General features: G+C 39.5%; 1 pseudogene; it reads left to right on the top strand.

Annotated features, from left to right (window-relative positions):
• The first annotated feature begins 1,915 nt into the window (after positions 1–1,915).
• Positions 1,916–2,033, top strand: LOC124709167 (annotated as a pseudogene).
• Positions 2,034–7,065: the final 5,032 nt, after the last annotated feature.

The following is a 7,065-nucleotide window of genomic DNA, read 5'->3' as shown; positions in this document are numbered from 1 at the left end:
GTACTCAGTTTTCTCTGCCAGTAAAACAGAGGCCATCAGCCTCACACAAGCACACCTCCTTCTCTGTTCGTATCTGAGCTGATCAGGCCACCTTTTTTCCCTCTCTTCATTATTTGTAGTGTTGTGATGTTCCTCTCTCTCTTTCTCCCCCACCGCCCTCAGCTTAAATCTATCTGATTGTAATATTTGTTGTTTTAGGTTTCATGAACTAACTTAAACTCCAGCTTTTTTGTTCTTTTCTTTTTTAAGATATTCTTAATGGATTTTTACTATACACTTCGTGAATCATTATTTACAAAAAAAATTGTTGTTGTTGTTGTGGTCTTCAGTCCGAAGACTGCTCGTTTGATGCAGCTCTCCGCACCACTCTATCCTGTGCAAGCATCTTCATCTCCGAGTAGCTACTGCAACCTACAGCGTTCTGAATCTGAATTATGAGGGTAAGAATAAATGTCGCCACTATAAACTGCTCAAGAAGTGGTTATACCATAATAATATGAACAGAAATCACATATCATGTACACGGTATCTTTAGATAGTTAGGTCGCACTTATTTTAGTGGATGAACATCAGATTTGATGCTAGTGCACTGTTTTGGGTTGACAACACTGCAAGAGTAACCTTTGCGTTAACCGATGCGCTGATAAAAGATTTTTTTTTTTTTTTGTGACTTGTGTCTGGTGGACAATACGGCAGATGATTAACGTCTTCTTCTTCATTGCATAAATCACGTAATGGACGATCCTAGAATACTTTAAGGAAGATTTGAGTTATGAATTTGCCTTGATTTAAGCGCATGTGTGGTACTCGTTGTTATTAACCGTCTATTCCTGTTCCAGTCTGTAAACCAAGTGGATGACGCTAATTTAGCCAGCAGCTGGACGTGTTGTACTCGTTTTGCTATCTCGTTCAAATCTCATTGCGTCTGCCAGTCATTTCTTGACTTTTGATCCATTGTGCTCAGCGTTCCTTCAGAGGGCAATCTATCATTTAGGATTTCACGTAAGTTCTTGCTTTGCTAAACTGTCTACTACTTCATTCCTGCTTGCCTGTTTGGAAGGACTTCTTTAGTAATAGCTGCAATTATAGGCGACACACTTTTTATCCCTTTTGTTTTTAAGGCTCTTTCTTCTACACTCAGAGAACTGGTTAATATCACCATACAGATTCGTATGCAAGATCTACCGTATTTTATGGCTTCCTGTAATAGATTTTTGTTGCGTTATTTAGAGACTATAGGGCTTGATAATTTTCTGCGGACTTGCATACTGCACACCCTACTTTGTTGCCGTCGATGGTTTTCGATCTGTGCGTATAAATCTTTGATGAATTCAGGAAGATAGCACTGAGCAAAATGTTGATTTCAGTCTTCACATTTAGAGATTGTTTATACTGTATGAAATATGTTCATACTGTATGAAATTATGAAAGATTAATACATTTTCTTCTCTGAAGATGAATGGGACTAGGAATTCTGGTAAGATATCGTATTTCTGTGTTTTATTTTCATACGAGGTCCACCCTTGAAGATATTTCATAATCAGTGGCTTTCTTCTATTTCCAGAGAAATATTTAAATTTTGCGATGTCTGGCAGATATTTCGTTATGCCATTGATTGTCCTTTCTGCGGGCTTCGATTCAAAATGAACTCATTCACGAGTTTTTCCATTGTGATGCGCAGTCGGGCTACTCCTACCTCAACAACGAGAGCATTGGTAGGTGTGGATAGCATGGGTCAAAGCATATTTGAATACAGCGATCATGAAGTTTGTTCAGCTTCGATATCGAAATTCCTGCCCCCATGGTAAAACACACACCCATAATCGAAGACTGCTCTCAATACATTCATCCTTGTTTCTATCTCAGAAGAAATATCATTTATATGAGGTAAATTCATCCTTGTTTCTGTCTTAGAGTCAACGGCCTTGCCGCAGTGGTAACACCGGTTCCCGTCAGATCACCAAAGTTAAGCGCTGTCGGGCTGGGCTAGCAGTTGGATGGGGGACCATCCAGTCTGCCGAGCGCTGTTGACAAGCGGGGTGGAATCAGCCCTCGTGAGAGAAACTGAGGAGCTACTTGATTGAGAAGTAGCGGCTCCGGTCTCGAAAACTGACATACGGCTGGGAGAGCAGTGTGCTGACCACATTCCCCTCCACATCCGCATCCAGCGACGCCTGTGGGCTGAGGATGACACGGCGGCGGGTCGGTACCGTTGGACCTTCATGGCCTATTTGGGTGGAGCTTTGTTTATTTTCAGAGTAAGTTCTGTCTTAGAAGGAATATCATTTATGTGAGGTCTCCACGTTACTCTCGAATCAATTCTCATGCTTGGAAACTTAGCTGGACTCCTGAGTGGAATATTTATTTCACCAACTCTCATACTATCCAGATAATGTGGAACTCATCTTCGTGTGAAACTATCGATGATTTTTCTGTGGTTGCCTCCGGGTTATTCTCTTTCAACCAAATTCTAAGATCTGATACAGCATGGTCCATATTTTTTTTCTACAGAAGAATAACCTTAATAAAGGCAAGCATCATGAACAATCTGTAAGCTGGATACTCTTGACGCAAAACACTTTTCAAGGTCCCGTGTATACACCCTGTACCGGAGAGGTATCAGTATGTCTCCCTGAGGGAGACCATTCTCGACCGGACGGCCGATGGCATTTCCATTGAACTTAACATTGATTCTTCTTTCTGAATGCAAATAACCAATTCCACAGATTAGTTTCAGAGGTAAACCGATGGATACGAGATTCTTCCAGTGTTGTGATTTTCACATTTTCTTAAGTCGCAGCTATATCAATGAATACCGAAGAAAAGGAAACATTTGTTGACGGTAGGGTTGTGTCACACACTAATACAAGTCTTTTTGTAACATCTTATAACCTACCCACACACTTCGGTACAGTCGTAACCCACGTAATCTACTGTTTTGTTAAGGACAGAAAGGGCATCACTTCCTAAGAGTAAATACTAACAGGACGAATGGTTGTAGATTATAACTCCATCATTGTTCAATAAATACTTTAACTGAAAGACAACGACAGATCTTAGTATCGTGACTATTTTTCTATAGGTAGCTAAGTTCATAATCAGTTACGTAACAGATTGCCTGAAAAGTTGATTACTGAACAATAAATACGGTCGCGATCTTATGCTTGAGCAAAAGTTGTGAAATTATCTATGTCTGTTTGTAACTGATGTTATGCAACCAATACTGAAATAGCTTTAGACGGCAACACTAACTACACACATGGAAGCTCAGCTGAAAATACCATGTACAAAAGTACAGAAAGTAAATTTAATTGTTACTGTAAAAGACATTGTAGGATCAGAGGAAACCAACGGTAATCACCACTAGCAACACATAACACGGATGTACTAAGTAACGTCACTCACAATACTGCTGTCTACCGGTACGTTTTGTGAAGGAGTGCTTAAGATTATTTAACGTCCTGTAAGAGCTTTTGTATCGGTTTTTCTCAATTTATTCGACAAACAGCAGTAAACACAATAAACAATGAAGAAATCAGTAGAGCCAAGGTTACATAATACACGTATTACACATAGAAAATATAATCACTTTTGTTAAGTACCAAAACGGAATGTAAGTTAGTTTGAAATTAATTTCTTATTATGCACTGAATTCTTGGGTCATTATAGGATACAGTTAAGTTGCTTCAATACAACATGAATTGCATGTAATTATCGTTGCGTCTATGCACTGAATCACTTAATTTTAAGTTTTCAGTCGTAAGTGCAATTTTTTGTTTAAAACCAGCCAATATTTCTTTTAATAACGTGACACTCCATTGTAATAATGGTGATAAGAAAGGGTCCTATTGTTGCTGATGATTTGGGTAAACCAGTAACACTGAAGCAAACTAAAGGTTAACCAAATTACTATAATGTTCACTATAGCTAAATCCACGACACTGGCAAGTCTTATACAAAACTACACTACAAAATAGCACAGGCTTACTTTGTGATGAGTTGCAGATGGTTCGGCGTAATACATATTGTGGTAGCAATAATTGCCAACAGACTCTTCCTTCAGTAGCGAGCGAATTGTATTAGCTCTGGCCACACAATACTCTTCTTGCGTTATTCAATCTGAAAATTCCTCATGATTACATAATGTGCTGTGACGAAATACATGCTCGCTCAGTGAACATTTCTAATATCTTGCCACATTTTAGAAACCGTACACGCACAATGATGTTCATTACACGCACTAGCACAGTCACACACTGTCCACGCCTGACCACTGTTCGCTTTCAACTCTCTGCTATTTCTCCCTACGTGGGCTCGAGCCACAAAGATTCTGAGGGGTAATTTTCAAGAATAATTGCCTGTTGTACGCTCGGGCACCTAACGATATATATCGGACTTGCGTTCTATAGGCATTCATTCTTGTAAATTACCTTCTGAAGGCATACTCTCAATAAACTCTTTGGATTCTACACAATGCAAAATCCCTGACCTGGCCAGCGTTTCTGCTACAGAATTTTACAATACTGTTTTTGAATATTTCGTTATAAACATGCAATACATGTCTTTGAATGATGATCATTACTAACGAACTATGGAAGTACACGCTCTTGTATTCGGAAATTAATGCTAATAGTGCATTGAGAAACGAAGCTACAGTTGCTGTTCGTTGTTGTGAACATAATGCAGCTATAAAGAATCCCCGCCTAGAGGTAAGGGAGGTTTGATGGCCCTAATCCCGCCAGAATAAATAAAGAAGAAAGTAAATTTTTAAATATTCGCTCAATGGATTTAAAAACGTGCTTTGTTGGTCAACTTCCTATTTCGAATAATCTGGACAAACTGACGTTTTGTTCAGCAGAAGGAAAGCGGAAGAATTAGACTGACCAAGAAGTTATCCATCTCTCATATTTAAGTGAATAAAAGCAGTCGTTCTGACTGAATCGTTAACCGAACGGGTGATTTCCACAGGCCTTTCGTACAAAACAACCGCCGATTGGAAAAGAACCGTAGACTGGGTTGGCAAAATCGATTTATGCCTTAAGTTGTAAACTCGTCAGAGATAATTCGTTTTCCACGTTTGGATTTCGTCTCCAGAAGTTTTGTTGCATGTAAGTGTAGCACATGAGCAATAACCCGCGTTGGCACATGACTACCTTACGAGGAGAACACACATACTGCATGTTCTAGTTAGCAGCCCACTTGGGGTACACGTGAGAGTATTTAGAAGTCTTTCACACTTACGGATGGTTATTAAACGCGATGAGTGGCGTAAGGCCGAGTCCTCCGCATGCTTCAGAAGCGACCGGCAGCGCACTACATGTCGGTATGAGACACTCCATCTAGAAACAGCAGCATCGGGCGATACGATCGGGTGTCCTACTTGCAGATGATCAACTGTCTCTACAAGATGGCTACTAGAGCCGACCAGCTGTTCCTATAGAACGACGCCCATAAACTGGAGAATATTGTAACTCGTCAAAATTAGCTCAGCTTAGGAAAATAAGGGGACAAAGAAGGGCTGTGGATGAAATTTACAAAGGAGGGAATCTTCATGGAAGGTTTCATAATTTCATAATCAAATACGAAGATCACTAGACAGATCCATCGAATATAAACAGATGAGCAGGTATGTTCGACTGTTTCATCAATGAATTAAAGATGTTTCTTATATGACCAAGAACTTTCAACTGCTAACAAGAGCGAAAGAATGACTGACTACCGGAAGTACGACAAAATGTGTGACTGCCTCCACAAGAAGTTCTTAGCGTTTTGGTAGCACCGTTGCCTGGTAATTAGAATCGTCGTGGGATACTGGTTTGATCCCAGTTTCTTATTATTTCTGAAGTGGCGTTGTAAGTTTTACCTGTCGTCTTTACACTGCATCTCATAGAACATTTTTAACGTATGCCGAAGTATTTCATCTATATATACACATTAAATTCCTCATAAATGTCATTGAATAACGGCGAAATTTTACTGATATTTGGTTGTTGGGAACATAATTCATCAACTGTCAATGTTAATGCCAAATCTAAATAGTATGCATAAATAAAGAAATTTTCTGGAAAAAGAGGTCAAATGTTTTATGAAATGGTTCGGCTGAAAATAAGGAATAAAATAGATTTTAGAAACATTTGATCCACCTCAATTGCTCTTTGTTATTTCGAGCATCCTTCAAAGGCACGTCAAACGTTTCTTCACACTATATTGTTTCTTTCCATCAAACCATTTCACAAGACATTTGACGAATTTATTTCTCTTTTTTTTGTTTTCAAGTTTTATTGAGTAACATGTTCGTGTTCACACGTAATTTATCTCTCTAGCATTTTACGTTCCTATTGATAACACCAACGTTTCTATTGATAACACCGTCTCGTCATCAGTGATGATGCTTTACAGAAAAAAATTCTCCACGTTCTGCACTTCAATCAAGTCGCGACAGGCATCCACGTGTCGATTTCTTTGTTAGGCAGTCAAGGTGTGAGGGACAAACTTTGCAGACACCTTTCTCTTCTTTAAAACTTTTTTGAGGATGTCTTGAGCACCTGATTTTTAGGCATCCAGTTCGTCGCTTCATCGCGATTTATAACGCTGACGTGCTACATCCCCACGTTTTCTACTTAACACTGCCTGCTCACGACTGCTCGAATGCACATCTGTTCTTTACAGTTGTTAGTCCAAGCTGCCGCAATAGATACTTTGCTCACGTCACTTACATGCTAGAAATGAGATCAGCCTCGGAATCGTTTGGAAGTGTACATCACTTCATATCGGATTTATTTCGCCTTACAGTAATAAATATGTGGGTATATACAGGTTGGCTATTACAGAACTTCCTCTACTTGAAGGGCTCCCATGGGAAACGAGTGAGCGTAGTACAAAGATTCTTTGTGGAAGTATTTGTAGGGACACGCGGAAGAGAAATAACGAATTTACCATCGAAAGAAACACATTTTAATTTGCACCTGAGGCGATAACGTATGATAATTTCGAACCATGTTTGCGTTCCAGGTTACAGGCGCTCCTCGGAGTGACGACCGTCTGCATCCTAGACACCTTGTAACT

This window comes from Schistocerca piceifrons, chromosome 7, assembly GCF_021461385.2.
Source record: "Schistocerca piceifrons isolate TAMUIC-IGC-003096 chromosome 7, iqSchPice1.1, whole genome shotgun sequence".
NCBI classification, from domain to species: domain Eukaryota; kingdom Metazoa; phylum Arthropoda; class Insecta; order Orthoptera; family Acrididae; genus Schistocerca; species Schistocerca piceifrons.
Note: the sequence above shows the minus strand (reverse complement) of the source record. Positions and strands in the feature narration are given on the sequence as shown.